Here is a 17,051-nt window from a genome sequence, read left to right as displayed (position 1 = left end):
GACTCATTGAAGGTCGGCCTAAGGCTTGAAGAAAAACTCCTTCTCCAATGAAAGCTGTTGTTTCACCACAGACATCTTCCCCAGTCTTCAAGGCCCCTGTAACAGGGATGGAAGTCAACCACATTACTACAGAACTGATCCAACCAAATGAAAAGATGATGTCTTCTATGACCTAAAGTTTTGAAACGTTAAATGATCAATTTGCTGGTATGAAGGAAAAAAATGGCTGGTATGTGTGAAGAAATTACACCTATTCAAGTTGATATTAATAAGAGTTTAACAGCAGTGGACACTGTACAAGATCAATGTAAGAAGACAGAAGAAGTTTTTATTGACTGTAAGGACCGTGTGGACCATTATGCGGAGAGAATGGATCAAATTGAGAATTTGTTTACAGACTGGGATGTCCAGAAGATAGATTTGTTGGACAATCAATGTTGTCGTAATAATATGATAGTTGGTCTGACGGATGATCCTGTAAAATTATTTTTGAAAATGGATTCCAGAAATGTTGAGAGTTATGTTTTTTAGTTTGGGTTCAGAGGGTGTTAAGGAGAAAACATTTTCCGGGTCAAATGCCAAGAGCGGTTCTTTTAAGATGTTTGTTACAATATCAGGATAGAGAAATGATTTTGCGTCTTGCGGTTCAGAAAGCTCACCTTGATCAAAGCCCTACGATGGGTCAAGGCCATAGGGTTTTCTTTTATGCTGATTTAAGTCACAGAAAGTCACGGAAAGAGTTTAATCTGGTCAAAGCAGTGCTGTGGAGGAAAGGGTACAAGTTTACTTTTCGGTATCCGACGGTATTTAAGGTGATTTATGGACCAGATCTGGTCCACAGAGGGTGGTCCGACTTTTGTACTTGTAGGTTTTTACATATTTTACAGGGTTTTCTTATTGTTTGAAAGCGGGGTTTGGGTTTTTTAAAATATGTAATTGCTGTGTGAAGTGTCAATCTCAAGAGGAAATTAAGTTATGGCTCATTTAAATTTTGTGACCTTTAATGTTAAAGGACTTAATAATCTGATTAAAAGGAAGGGAATATTGGCATATATAAAGAAAATTAAGATTGACGTTGCTTTTTTGCAAGAAATTCATTTGTCTGAGAAAGAACATATGAAATTGGAAAGAGATTGGGTCGGACATGTTTTGGCATCTTCATTTAATTTGAAAGCTAGACGTGTTGCTACTTCGGCTCATAAGAAGATATTGTTTCATTTGGAATCATTCTCTGCCACATCGGTTGGTGAATTGTAAAATTTTTGCTGAAGCCTGGACTTTGATTAATGTGACAATACCTTAGCTATTGAAGATGATGAAGACGTTATTTCTGAAACTTTTTTGAATCTGGGTCAAGCTAATGAAAATATTTTGGTTGATGGGGATTTTAATTGTGCATTGGATAAATCTCCAAAAACTGTACAAAGAACCAAAATGGCTAAATGGATGTTAGACTCAATGAAAGATTTGAATTTGGTAGAAATATGGAGCAAATTAAATCTGACAGAAAAATACTTTTCTTTTTTTCACCCAGACATGATTCTTTTTCTAGCATCGACTTTTGCTTAAAGTCAGCACAATTACAGGGTAGATTTATACATGCAGAGTATAAGAGTAGGATTTTGTCCGATCATTCCTCATTGTTAAGTAGAAGTACACAATCTCTTTTACGGATATCCAAAATCCGGAAAGCTCCAAACACCAGCAAGTGGGCAGAGAGATGGCAGCGCGAGTCAGATGGGTGAGGGGGGAAATGGCAGTGTGACTGGAAGGGAGAGGGCGTTGATACAGCAGCATGATTCGGGTGGGCTTAAATCTGGCTTTTCAAAATCCAGAAAAATCTGAAATTCGGAACACAGTGACCCCTCCCCACAAGGGTTCTGGATAAAGGATTGTGTACCTGCACATGTTCTGCTTTGCATAATGTAGAGACCCCATATCAATTTAATGGGATGTTATTGAAGCAACCAAAGTTTCTAAGTTATATCAAAGACCATATTAAGTCTTATTTGCAAATTAATACATATTCAGTACAAAGTAAATTTGTTTTGTGGGCTGCTTTAAAAGCTTATTTAAGAGGTATGATCATCAATTATTCTGCAAGAATTAAGACACAGCATTTGGCAGAGAGCCAACATTTGGAGAAGGAAATAACTATGTTAGAAAAGGAATTCCAACGAAATATGACATTTTTTATTCAGTTGAAACTTTTATAATATAATGCAAACATATAAATATGAAAAATTAATACAGCGATCCAAATAGCATTATTATGAGTTAGGAGAAAGAGCGCATAAGGTTTTTGCTCAGCAATTAAAGACTGAACAGGCATCAAGGACAATAAATGCGATAAGAAATAATGCAGGTGTTACTTTCAAACCTCAGGAAATTAATGATGAATTTCACTCATTTTACCAGAATTTATATTCTTTTGAAGTAAGTCAGGGTGAGAAACGTGTTGAGTCTTTTTTAGGTAGTTTGGACTTATCGGTTTTGGACGATAAAGATAGGACAGAATTGGAAGTTCCTTTCAAGGGTTATGGGGATAAGGCTGGAAAGGGGTACTGATGGTAGTGATCAGCCATGATCTGTAAAATGGCGGTGCTGGCTTGAAGGGCTGAAGGGCCTACTCCAGCTCCTATTGTCTATTGTCTATTGTCTATTGTCTATTGTCTATTGTCTAAATTAAAGAAGCTATATTGAATATCACCTGGAGAAGATAGGTTTACAGGAGGGTTTTATAAAGAATTTTATGAAGTCTTGTCTCCTGTTTTGATGAATGTTCTTAAACAAGCTGCAGAAGAGCAAAAGCATTTCCAGAATCCTTTTCTAGAGCTAGAATTAGTTATTGCAAAAAAGAAAGAGCCCCATTGAAAGTTGCCTCATATTGACCAATATCTTTATAAAATGTAGTTTATAAGATAATAGCTAAGGTATTGGCCAATGGATTTATCACGTTTAATACATGTTGATCAAGCAGGTTTCATGAAGAACAGATTTTCTTCTGAAAATATTGTTAGACTGTTGATGTTGATTAATGCTTCAAGACATTGTTTAAATCAATCAATGATAGTGGCATTAGATGAGGAAAAAGCCTTTGATCGAGTTGAAAGGTACTTTTTATTTAAAGTACTTGAAAGATTTAAGTTTGGACTTTTATTACCTGGTTGGGTTAAAGCCTTGTATAAAAATCCCTTGTCGAGGATAGTGACGAATGGACAAATTTCAAATACCTTTAATTTTACACGCTCTACTAGGCAAGGTGATACTTTGTCACCATTGGTGATAGAACCGTTAGCCCAAGCTATATGACAAAACGATAAAATTAGTGGGATTAAAATAAATGAAGAGAATATAAGATTCATTGTTTGCAGATGATGTACTAATATTTTTAACAAATCCTCAGCAATCGTTATGACATCTGCAAACCTGTTTGGTACAATATGGAGAAATGTCTGGTTATAAGGTTAATTGGGATAAGAGGAACATATTACCAATTACAGAGGAAGATTATACTGTTTGTAAACAGATTACACAGCTTAGATGGACTAAGAAAATTAAATATTTAGAGGCAATGGTTGATACGGATTATCAACATTTGTGTAAGTTGAACTATGTTTCTCTATTGACAAAAATTAAAGATGATTTAATTAAATGGAAAGATCTTCCTTTGACATGAATGGCACATGTGAACTGTGTTAAAATGAATATTTTTTCTTGTATTCAATATCTTTTCAATCAATTCCATGTTCGCTTCCAAAGATATTTTTTAAAGAATTATGCAGCAATCAGAATATTTTTATAAAAAGGTACATTGGCTAGAGTATTGTTGCAAACATTGACATGGAAATATGCTTTCAGGACTACAATCGCTTCATTTTCAGAATTATTCATTAAATTATTAGTTAATTATCAGTTAAAATTCATTAATATGATGTTTGATGTTAATCAACCTCCTCGCTGGGCGAAAGTGGAATTAGCACAGATTTCTCATTCTATTATACATCAATGTATATTTAGATGGACTCCTCATCTTTTGGATTATTATAATGTGCCAGTATTATGACATTTATGTGATATTTGGTATAAAAGAAATCTGGGATTAGGAACTGGAGATAAGGTTTTATTACAAATTCCATTATATCAGGATAAATACATATCCTTCTTGATGAATAATCTCAGTATTTAAAGATTTGCCAGACGAAAGGTATTCAAGTATTAGCAGATTGTTTTAAAGATGGGATAATTTTTTCATATGTTAGGCTTCGGGAAAAAAATTGAGGTACTGTTAAATTTTTTACTTGCATATTTTCAAGTATGTGCTCTAGTAGTGAAGAATTCGTGGCGGGAATTGAAGATGCCTAAATTTACTAAATTAAAAAAATTAATTGTAAATGGGGCAGAAAGGGATTTATTTCAGAAATGTATTCTTTGTTGCAAGAGAAAATGGCTAAACTGGATTTAGATAAATCAAAGATTAAATGGAAGAAATATTTATCCTTATAATTATCCCAAGAAGAATGGACTACTATGTGTGAAGATAGTGTGACTAAATTTGGTGAAGTATAATTTTCTACATCAGTTGTATTAAATGCTGGAAAAGTTAAAAAGATATGGATTTAGTCATTCAGATTTATGTTTTCATTGTGGGACTCAAATTGGTAGTTTTTTGAAAAATTCTGTCTGGTTGTGTGATAAAGTAAGTTTTTTTGGATAAAAATTAAAAGGTTTATGGCGGATTTATTTGAGACTACTTTAATGTTAGATTCACTGCTTTTTATAAATGGGGTATATTTCAACTTTAACAATGGGTTTAAGAATGGATAAGTCTCAAATTGAGTTTATTCGGTTCGCATTAGCAGTGGCTAGGGAATGTATTGGGATTATGTGGAAAAATGATGTGGATTTAAATATGAATAGTTGGCAAAATGAAAGCTTGTATTTGTTTGGAAAAGATAACATAATTTATGTGATAATTTTTTTTTATGTCTAAAATTTAGTCTTTTGCCTCTCTTCCTTCTTAAAGAGTGGAGTAACATTTACAATTTTCCAGTCCAGACTTGGCAGACAAGGATAGATGGACTTTAAACAAGAACATGGTGAGTAATTAGCGAAGCTATTCATTCAGATATACTGCTTACAACTAGGTAATTCCAAAACACCCAAGTTATAGGGTTCCACATGAGAGACGAGGCCAATCGCCACAGAGATCAAGACAAAGCAGAATCATACACACCATTACAACCAAGATTTATATTAGTGACATATTAGAGTCAATGCTATACTTTAATATTAGTAACAGATCCTTTAGGCCCACAAGCCAGTGCCTTCCAATTGACCTTCAACCCCCCCCCATACTTTTTGAACTGTGGGAAAAATCCGGAGCCTCCCCAACCCCCCCACCCCAACTCGCCCCACCCCCCCACACCCCCCTCACCCCACCCCTGTCGGCAGAACCCTAAACAGTGTTCATACGCATCAAGGGCAACATCAACAAGGTGATGATGCAGGATGTAGATGAAATACCACCTTTCAAGTGAAGAATGGTGTGTCCAACTTCACCTTGGCCGCCACGCTCAAGCAGGTGGGCAGCTGGGCAGCCCCATGGCATCCTTTTCCAGAACCCTTTAGGGCCCGAGCCATAGTAGAAGCTGTGCGCTATTGAAGGCACTTTCTGGCCGTAAAACTGTTCACCATGCTGACATTCGAATCTGCAGTTGCTTTTATTTTTAACAACAAACAGAGGGGAAAAATTAAGAATGACAGATCCTAAGGTGGAAAATTGAACTGTCCACCAACAACAACAAGATCTTGTACCAGCTCAGGAAGCTCAATGAGCCTCCCGATGCCTTGTCCCAGGGACGTGTGCCAATACACAGCTGGATTGCCTCCAAGTCCTCCACAACAAATTCTGCCACCCCAGAGTCATCAGGCTCCACCATTTTGATAGAGCCCGCAACCTCCTCCCCTTCTTGGTCGAAGACATCAGGGAGTTAACATACAACTTCCCAGACTGTGTCGAGTGCAAACCCCAATTTTATCGGCCGGACTTGTCAAATCTTGAATTTGACCACCTTGTCAAAGCCACCCCCTCCTCTTCGAGTGTCTAAGCATAGACTTTAAGGGACCCGTCCAATGCACCAATAGGAATGTGTACTTCCTGAACATTGTGGACGAATACTTTTGCTTCCCCTTTGCCATCCCATGCCCGGATATGACCACAGCCTCTGTCATAAAGGTGCTATGTGGCATCTTTGCTCTGTTCAGATGCCCCTGCTATATCCATAGCAACCAGGGGTCCTCCTTTATCAATGAGGAGCTGCGCCAGTACCTGTTGGCCAAGGGTATAGCCACAAGCAGGAACATGGGCTATAACCCTGGGGGAGACGGACAGGTCAAGAGGGTAAATGCCACTTTTTGGAGGGCGGTTCTCTTAAATCAAGAGGACTACCCACCTCCCAGTGGCAAGTCGCCCTCCCCAAAACACTCCATGCCACCAGGTCCCTTCTCTGTATGGCCATGAATGCAACACGGTATGAAAGGCTTTTTTCCTTCCCTAAGAAGTTGGCATCCAGAACTACATTACCAACCTGGCTGATGAACCCTGGGCAGGTGCTGCTCTGAAGGCACAGCAGACATCACAAAACTGACCCTCTGTTCGAGAAGTTCCACCTCCTCAGGGTGGTCAGCAGGATACTGTCTCCACCCGGGACCTGGCACATGCAGGAGACCCCCCCAAACAACCAGCCAATCCCTGACCAGCTGGCCCCACCTGATTTTGTACCCCAAACTCCAACTGACCTGAACAACACCATTGACCCAACACCCCCCCAGCCACCGGAAGCATCGCCTGTTGTGCAAGGCACCGCCTGGGAGATGACAGCAGTGCCACAGCAGACCCTGCGACAGTCGCAGTGACATGGACAGGCTGAACCTGTAAGGGACTTTAGAACTGCAATGAAGACTAAAACCACACCACCCTGCTGGACTTTGTTGAAAAAGGAGGGGTGAATGTGGTGCTGCCATTATTGTGTATAGATGTACATATATATGCTGTATGAGCTGGCCCACCCCAAACCTGTGACTCCTCTCTCCCAGATATCCCTATAAAGGTTTTCATGCCGAAATCCCTCTCTCAGTACCTGCCTTGGAACTGGGCCAGCAACATGCAAGCTGTCCTGACACTTTTAGGTGATTAAAGCCTATTAATTATGATTCTGTCTGATTGTGGTTGATTGGTAGTAATTAGGTATGATTAAAACAGTGATTTTCAAACTTTCTTTTCACACACATACCACCTTTAGCAATCCCTTGCTAATCTCAGAGAACATATGCCATAGGGAATACTTAAAGTGGTATGTGATTGGAAAGAAAAAGGTTGAGAACCACTTGATGTTGACTGTAAAAATAGAGAAGTCATGTTGAAGCTGTATTCAATTTTGCATCAGCTACATTTGGAGTATTTTGTGCAATTATGGTTGCAGCTTGATAGGAAGGACCTAGAGGCATTGAAGGGGTATACATGCGGCCTGGATTAGAGAGCATTAACCATAAGCAGAGGTTGGACAAACTTGAATTGTTTTCTCTGAAGACTCAGAGTCTGAGGGGCGCTCTGATAGAAATATACAAAATTATGGGTAACACAAATACATCCAGGGTTGAAATATCAAAAACCAGAGGCCATAGCTTTAAAATTAGGAGGAAAATTTAAAGGAAATTTATGAGGCTTTAGCGGCCATGTAGTGGGCCAAGTGAGTGTGCAGCGTGGTGTCGCGAACTGTCGCTGGCATGGTTCTGTGGGCCGTGGAACAACTAAACAAACAGGTGAATACTTACCTAACGGAGCAGTAATGCGTGCTGGAGAACGGCGCGTTGTCCTGCTGAGTATCTTGCTGGAAGGCGCAGGATACTCACAAGGATCAATTTAAACCTGCCGGTCCCTGTGGATCGGAAGCACTCTAGTAGCAATGTCCCGCCTTGTCCCGTGGAACCCGGGACATACGGGGTATAAAAAAAGATTGTAAAACCTGAATAAAATCAATCTTGAGTTGACTAATCTGGCGTGTGTCTTTATTACTTTAGTAGCTCTACCGTAGTGGCCACTAGAAGGCATATCTTTAACAGACTGTGGCAGGTGCCTAGAACTCACTGCCAGGTGAAGTCTTGGAAGCAGATATAATAGTAGTGTTTAAAAAAAATATTTAGGCAGGTACATGAACAGGCATAGAATTAGCAGGCAAACAAAATTTGCTGAATTTGGTGGCATCTTGGTGAGCACAGATATAGTGGGCCAAAGGGTCAGTTCTTCTGCTACATTGTTCCATGTACTATATACTATGTTGTACAGAAACCCATGCAGTCACAGAGAGACTGTGCAAACTACACAAAGCAGCAGAGATCAGATTGAACACCAATTTTTTCTGGTGCTGTGAGGCAGTAGGTCTACTAGCTGTGCCATTGTACTTACATATAACATAGAACATATAACAATTACAGTATGGAAACAGGCCATATCGGCCCTTCTAGTCCACACTGATTTAAGTGAAATTGTTAATTGCTTAAGTTTAAAAGTATAAAATGACAGTCACCTCAACTGAGTGGCAGCAGTGGTTCTCAACCTTTTTCCTTCCACTCACATGCCACCCCAAGCAATCCCTTACTAATCACAGAGCACCTGTGGCGTAGGGAATACTTAAAGTGGCATGTGGGTGGAAAGAAAAAGGTTGACTTCGCTTGTTTAGAGTTTCCTGAATTTCCATTTTGATTCAGCATAATAATGTTTTGTTAATGGAATATTACCTTACAATGCATATGTACAAAATAATTTTTCAAATGATGGTGATACCAGTCACTCTCATAATAATTATCATTAAGGATGTAAGATGTAAGATAAATGTTCTTTTGTTTGAACAGCGTATTCTTCAGAAGATGAGCTAATTCTCATCAACTTAAAGTTATTCTTTTTTTTAAATCTTCAAACACTAGTATCTTAGAAAAGAACAGGACAGGATTTTAAAATTGATAAGTTCTCAAGTTCTAAAGAATTGTAAATTAATACTGATCAAATAGGAAAGATGTTAATTTTTCTCAGGGTCAGAAAATGGTCGAAGAATAACATTACTCAGTACCAGATTAATCGGTTTGCTATCTTTTAGATTTAGCTGAACAAAATTCCAAAGCAAACCTTAAGCGCAACATATTATCCACCCCTCATACTCAAGTAAAAATTGGAGATCTTTACCTAATTCTTTGCTTTCTGTCTCCAGATAAGTTGTAATTCTCTGTAATTTCAATGTTAGGAAAATTTCATCAGACTCAAGTTGAAAAAAAACAGAGCATCTGGAAATACTGAGGAATTTGTGCTATATCTGAAAGATAAATATTTTTTTCAGATTGTCGATGTTGCATAGTTTCCAGTACTTTTTGTTTTATTTCTTGGCGTTTTCCTCATTTGCAGTGTTTAGCATTTGTATTAAAGATCAGTCAATATTTATTTTGTTTTCTTTGGTTGTTATTCATGACTAATTATATCCTCAAAATTTGAATTTGAGAACAAATAGAATAATTTCGTTTATTCATAGTTTAATTGTCAGCTTCATTGTGCAATTAATGAAGGACCAATAAATAAGTTAGAGAATTTTGTATCTTTTACAGTAATTATCATATGCTGTTTAGTATATAATATTGGATATTTATAAACCAACTCTCATCAACCTTCTTCAAAGATCCAAATAAAATGCACAGAAAATTAATATCATAGACATAAATATTTCTGATAAAAATTGTTTTATTAATATAAATAACTGATATTTTGCAAATCAGATGGATCAAATTTCTGTTTTTTGGCGTTGAACCAGCTTCAGCATCCTTTCCCAGGCCAATATCCCAGAACTGTATTGCTTTTGGAGCTCAGGAAGTTTATCTATTTTTGTCCATTTACGGGGCTGGGTAGAAAGTGAACTTCTAATTTATATGATGACGAGTGGAGTGATATGAATGATAACATGGAATATAGAACATTACAGCACAATATAGGCCCTTTGTCCCACAATATTTTGCTGACCAGTAGAAACCTTCTCAACAAACATATTCAAGGCTTGGCAGATCAGCCAAAACATTGGCCTTGCATTGGTTACATAATGCTGGTGGGGCCAATGAAGGGTTGAGGAGAACATGGTAACATGGTTTTATTAGTGAAACTTGCACTAATTAGAATATTATGGGTAAGCTGGATAATAAAGTGAGTGACCAGCCATCCCCCTCACCATCAATATCCTGCAAGAGTCCATACTGCAGAAACTTAAATAAACTAGTCACATAGATAAGATAGCTCTCAGATCAGATCTGATCATGGGGATCCGATGGTAAAAGAATCCCCTCCCAATTCTCCAATCCCCTTCCATCATCTATAAGGTACTAGTCAGCAATGTGATGGAATGCTCTCCACTTGGCAAGATGAGTGCAGTCCCAACAATACTCAAGAAGATCAACGTTATCCTGTTGAAAGCAGATGACTTGACTGGCATCTATTCATTAACCTTCACTCATCCATCAATGTCCAAGTAATTGTCATGTGTGCCAGCTACAAGATATATTGCAGTCACTTGTTAAACTTCTGCAAACTTCTCTTAACATGATGGATAAGAGAAGAAGACACAGAGAAACACTGCCATTTACAGATTTTCCCCTCCAACTCACAAGTTTCCTGATCCACAAACTTACTGCTGTTTCCTCATGGTCGTTGAGTCTAAAGTGAAAATTGGGAGTATATTTACTAGATGACAGTTAAGATTGTAACTTAGAGCCACCTTCTCAAGAGCAATTAGAAATGCATCAGAATCAGAATTTATTGTCATGAACAAGTCACAAAATTTGTTGTCTTGCAGCAGCATCACAGTGTAAACATTCTTATAAACCACCTTACAACAATAAATTTTCAAAAATAGTGCACAAAAAGTAAGGTTTTGTGGCAGCGCACATCCTCATGGTGAACTGGCTCCACTTGTATCGCCACGTGGCAGGGCAGCCAGGGGGAAATGTCATCGTCAGATGTTTCTCTCTGACTCCGGCATCCCTTCCACCGCGCACCCTGGGCAGTGATTATGATGTCACAATGCACCAGGTGACTGAGCTCACGCTGCCCTTAAAGGGGCACGCTGAATTTGAATAAAAACAATAATTGACCTTCAACGTGGCGGCTGGGTTTCTTCCACTGCTCACATCACCATAGTTCATTGATTATTCAAGAATCTGATGGCAGCAGCAAATAAGCTGTCCTTGAGCTGCTGAGTGTTTGTCCTTAGGCTCCTGTACCTTTTTCCAGATAGTAGCAGAGTGAAGTGGGCATGGCCTGGGTAGTGGGGGTCTTTGAGGATAAAGGCTGTTTTTGTACAATAAATCATAATCTTCCAGGCATGCAGATCTGCTGGAGGCGAATCTATGGACACTCGATGACTCTGAGGGGACTCTCCTTTGCTTCTCTTTCTCTGACTGTAAGAGGCACTTCGTTCAATTTCTGCCAATGGCAAATCTCTCTGGCTTACAGCAGTCAAGAGAAATTTCATGTAATATGACACTGTTTTATGACAATGACAATAAATCTAATCTTGAAAATCTAACCAAACTTATTTCAATGGCACTTGAAACTGGTGCCAAAATATCCTTCACTGAATTTCCTCTTCTTTTTCTCTTACTTCCAGGATATGAAATCAGGTTGCCTCAGTAAAATAAAATAAATTTAGATAAAGGACTCACAAACATGTATCTACACACAAGAACCATGAAGATTTCTAAATTTGTCACTTCATTTTTCCTTCCTTGAACGGTATAATTAAGCTGACATCTTGTTGCATCTGTGATTTGCAAACCTTTAGATCAAAACAAAAAGCACATTGCTGACAGGAATGTAAAAGCTTGTGGGTCTTTCTGTATGGTATGAATAAAAACTAGTTTCCAGGAAGAGTGTTAAAGGACATTGTGTGGGCAGAGTCTATGTTATGATGGGCTATCCTTCAAAGTGACTGATAAGGATATTCTAGATATGGTGTCACAGCTAATGTAAAGTTAAATAGAAAAAAACATTATTTATAAAACATGGTGTTTTGTTCACAAGGTTATCTCTGATTGATTATATGAAACAGAAGTTATGTTTAATGTGGATTGGGAAAATGCACATGGAATTAAACTTGTGAAGGAGAATGAAAAAAATAATTAAAAGCAAATATGACATTTAGTGATGGAATGTTTATAAAGGATTTATGAAATTGACTGTCACAGTAATTTGACAACATTGGAACAGGCATGAATATTTCCATGCCCTTAGAATACAGGGAAGTTTCAAAAAGAATGTAAGAATTGTTTTGTTTTATATCCAGCTGTAAGAAAAGTTTAAGTCAACTGTCAAGCCATTTGTTTCATGCCTTCTTTAGATAATCTGGTTACCCAAACATTACACTGAATCTATTACTGTTGGTATCATGCTGTTTTTACCTCCTTAATCTATTCAAATTTTGAATTCTAACCTTGGGGCTGCTATTTTGCTTGAGGTTTTTACTGTCATGTTTTTTTGTTCAGTGATGTCATGCTCCAAATTAACCTGGTAATGAACAAAACACCAGGTCACACATTGCTGCATCATGGCCATTTGGTAAACTTGGTCCAGCACATTATAATTCAAACTTTTGTTCCAAAGCCAGGGGCTGATAAAGACACTGAAAGAGATGCAAGGCTGAAGGGATCTGTTTGAGCAGCGTAAACAACTTTGTGCATCCATAACTTGTTAGATTTATCAAGTGGATGAACTACAAAAAAGTTAAATTCAATCTAATATTATGTACAGAAAGATAAATAAAGCCAAGAGAAGATAAAAAAAAGTTGAAGGGAAGAAAATAAGTCATGGAAAAATCAAGCAAAAAGTATTTGGATATCAGCACAAGTAACATTTTTGCATTGATAACTGGCATTTTCATAATTACTTTGACAGAACATTTTGGTACAATATAGCATAAGCCTGATGTCACTGATTTTGTATTAAACATCTGCCCTGAAATTTCATGGAAATTGAACTGGTATCTCACTGTAATTGAAGCTTTAAACCAATTTGCTTAAGTGACTGACCCACCCTTTTTCACTCTATCTCTGTTCGTTTTGTATTTTAACTGCAGTTAGAAAAGTAGAGATTTAGGATTAGTGTTTGCAATCCTATTCATCTATAAATCTGAAATGCTTATTTAAGGTGCAAACAATATTATTTGTTCTTCCCTTCCTCATACATTCTCATTTATTAATATGAAGATTGTTTTGTTTCTTCTGATCAATCAGTTAATTTAAAAGGATATTTGATTTTTATTTATGTTCAAGCATGGGATGTGATTATTGCTGATTATTGCTAATTCTTGGGTGCCCTTAAAAAGATTTCCTTCTTAAACCTCTTCAATTATGTGGCAAAAGATATTTCTACAGTACTATTAAGTGAGGAGTTTAAGTAATGGTAATAATTTTCAAGTCTGGGTGATGTGAAATTGAGAAAGGAGAATTATTATCCATCTGCTCTATTTTCTTAGTGATAGAGTTTGTTAATTGGGAAAGAAATGAGAAATCAGAGTCAGGAATCCATTTCTGAAAAAGTTTTTGTAGGATCCAATCCTTCAATATCCTCCGGAAGACCCACTATTTTAATATTATTATGATGACCCTGGTTCTCCAATTAATCAATTTTCTGCAAAAAATCTCTCTTCTGAATATCCCATCCTGTAAATAAATCCTCTGTTTGATCCATTACTCCCCCAACCTTATCTTTTTGTTCAAAGGCCTGCCAAAATGCCTCCATATCTTGATGAAGGACTCAAGCCCAAAACATTGGTTATGTATCTTTTTCTTTGTTATATAAGGTACACTGACCTGCTGAGTTTCTCTAGCATTGTGTGCTTACTTTAACCAAGGTGTCTGCAAACTTTCTTGTTTTACTTCTGAATGACTTTAGTTGTATTAAGGATCCTAATTTCTCTACTCAGTCAAATGTTACTACATTATTAAGGGAGTCCTCTTTTATTTCTTTGCTGTACTTCAGCAATGTAGACCCAGTCCTTCATAAGATAAAAGTGGAGAGATTTTAGCAGAACTCTTCCTGAGCATGCTAAACAGTAAAATTTCATTTGGTTACATCTTCCTTCCTGAAGATTGATGGCTAGTTTGGATACGACTGATTTTCACAGACATGACATTTCCAGTGTAATTTTCTATTTTGTCTAATCAATCCCAATAATATAATTTGGCTTGAGATATAGTTAGCTTTGAGCGTGCTTTCGTGGGTACGCAAGATGATATCAGTATCCACGACCTTTGATCTATCCAGAGTGCCCAGCCTCTTCTTAACACAAGAGAAAATATTTTAATTAGCTGAAAACTACAACATCAATAGATTGAAGCATTTCCTTACAATATCGAAGGAGGCCATTTCAGTCTATCATGTCTGGGTCAGACTGTTCTCCATTAACCTTCCCTGTAATCAGCTCACCTCAACACATGAGAAAATTCACAATGGCCAATTAAACAAGCAACCCATACTTTTTTTGGAAACTGGAGCCCCCGGTGAAAACCCACACATCCCCTGAGAGAGTGTGCAAACTCTACATAGACAACACTGGAAGTCTGAATTGAACTTGGGACACTGGAGCCTCATGATCTGAATCCTGGATCATGTGAAATTTCGAATGAGATGCTTGCAATGGATTATCTATTTGGTATACCTGACAGAAAATTGTGACTATAAGCATGAGGGTTTTCTGCAAATGTTTGGTACAAGACTTAATGGAGATGGTCTTCATTCATCGTGCTACTCCCTGGACTGGAGTGCATTTTATTGGGCTGCAATTTCTGATAGATCTGTCATTTTAATCTGCCAAAATACTAAAAGGCAACACACTGGGGAAAGGAACAAATTGCTGCAGGAACACAGCAGGTCAGGCAGATTCTGTGGAGGAAAAGTCAAATTCTAGGGTCAAGATGCTGTATAAGGATCGAGAGTGTGGAAAGCGGATGGCCAGCATAAAGAGGTGAGGGGCAGGGGAAAGACATGAGCTGGAAGATGAATGGTGGAAAATACACAAAAGTGCTGGAGAAACTCAGCAGGTCTCACATCTTTCTTAGAGAGATAAGATGTATAATCAATGTTTTGGGCCTGAGCCCTTTGTCAAGGTATGGCCTGCTGAGTTTCTTCAGCACTTTTGTGCACTTACTACAATGAGAGCATCTGCAGACTTACTTGCTTCTCTATAGATGATAGCACAAAACAGGTGAGGAAGGAGAAGATTGGCAGATGGAGCCAGGGAGGAGGAGGAGGCAAAGACTAAAACTGGAAGGTGATAGATGAAAATTACATGTTTTAAATCTGATATGCAAGGATGATGATAAGTGGATAAGGGAGAGATAATGTGTAGATGAATAGAGGTGGGGAATGGGACATAAAGTGGATAAGGTTGAGGGGGGGGGGGGTGCTAATAAAAAATTAGGAAAGAAGCAGGTTGAGAGAACCTGAGTGGATCAGAAGGAGAGTGAAAGGAACACCAAGGATGGCACTTAACTGAAATTGGAAAATTCAAAGTTCCTGCCATTGGGTTGTGCACTGCAGGCAGTTTATGACGTGATAAACTCTGAGCATAACAGACTCATTATTGCTAAGAGAACAGGAATCATACACAATGTGAGAGGAGGGGTTTCAGTGTTGACCAACTCAAGTCCAGTTCCTCTCTCAAGGCTCAGTATTTTTTTTACTTGTTTCTTCATCCAGTAATGTACCAGGACATGACTGAGAGCAATTACATGTCATTCAAACTGCTATTTGACTTGGGTCATATATTGACTGGAATGTATAAGAACAGGAGGTCACCTGTCTTAAAGAACATAAGTGAACAGATGGGTTTTACAGTAATCCCATTGTTTCAAAGTTAAAATGACTTATATTTGCTATGAATTCCAATTGACTTCATTCATTTAATTCTATTCCCTAGCTGCCATGGTAGGATTTGAACTGATGTATTTGCATCAATTGGCCAGGGCTCTGGACCATTTATTTAGTTTCACAGGTGGTGCATTGAGGTCAAAATCTGTTGAATTCAGCTTTTGAGTTACCAGAGCTCTGTTTTTTTTTAAAATCTATTACTATGTTCATTTCAAATGAAGCAACATTCTTTCTGAATTATTTATTGGTATTCATACCTTTATAATGATACTCAGAGAACATGCAAGTTATTTTGTATAATTGTGATTAGATATATTAGCAATTTTAAGTGAAATCTCCTTGGAATCACATAGGAGACAGCTGATAACAGAATCTGGAGCAACAAAAGGAACTCCGTGGACCAACAAGTAGCATCAGTGAGATAAAGTGTATTGTCAATGTTTCAGGCCAGAACCTTTCATCGATTTTAATACATGTGAGTGTGAGATGTCATTGTTTGGCAAGTATGAATATCACAAGTTAATTGGAAGATGAGAATTTACATGGCACAGAATAACAAAGAGATCTCAAAGTGTAAATAATCATGCAGATTATTAAATTAATAAAAATGAAAAACAAGCATTTGGGTTCATTTCTAAAGGAAAAGATCATAAAAATTGACAAGTCAATGTTGAGCTTGTGTCACAATGTGTGTGGTTCTGAAATAAAAAAATTGCTGATAAAATTTGCAACCGTTGAAAGAAAAACTAGTTAATAGTTCAGGTGAAAGATTAGTCATCAGAACTGAGAAAGAAGGAAAGCAAGATAGTCTGAGTAATGATGATGGTGGGGGAGGGCAATGGGAATGTCTCCAATAGAATGAATGGAAAGGACAATGAAGCTCCTTTGTGTGATGCTTTGCTCATGTTGGGAAGTCTGGAGCATAGTGAGCTGGTGTGAAAATATCAAAAAAACAAAGGGACGGGGGAATGGCAGGCCCAAATTGCCAGTCTTGGATGGTGGGTTGGAAAAAGGTGAACCGATAATGGTTGCATCTCCTCTGGTTGCATAGGATGGCAAGAGGGGACCACAAAGCCAATAAATGAACTGGTGA

At 37.8% G+C, this 17,051-nt stretch overlaps 1 long non-coding RNA gene across 1 annotated transcript in view; it reads left to right on the top strand.

Annotated features, from left to right (window-relative positions):
- The window catches only part of LOC138757607 (uncharacterized), a 59,143-nt gene extending 42,771 nt beyond the window's left edge, over positions 1–16,372 (top strand). Inside the window, exons 5-6 of the long non-coding RNA XR_011353738.1 lie at positions 5,027–5,099; positions 16,312–16,372. This is a non-coding gene — a long non-coding RNA (uncharacterized lncRNA). The remainder of the gene's footprint in view (positions 1–5,026; positions 5,100–16,311) is intronic.
- Positions 16,373–17,051: the final 679 nt, after the last annotated feature.

The sequence above is a fragment of the Narcine bancroftii genome, chromosome 3 (assembly GCF_036971445.1).
Source record: "Narcine bancroftii isolate sNarBan1 chromosome 3, sNarBan1.hap1, whole genome shotgun sequence".
Taxonomy (NCBI): domain Eukaryota; kingdom Metazoa; phylum Chordata; class Chondrichthyes; order Torpediniformes; family Narcinidae; genus Narcine; species Narcine bancroftii.
This window is presented reverse-complemented; position numbering and strand designations above follow the sequence as displayed.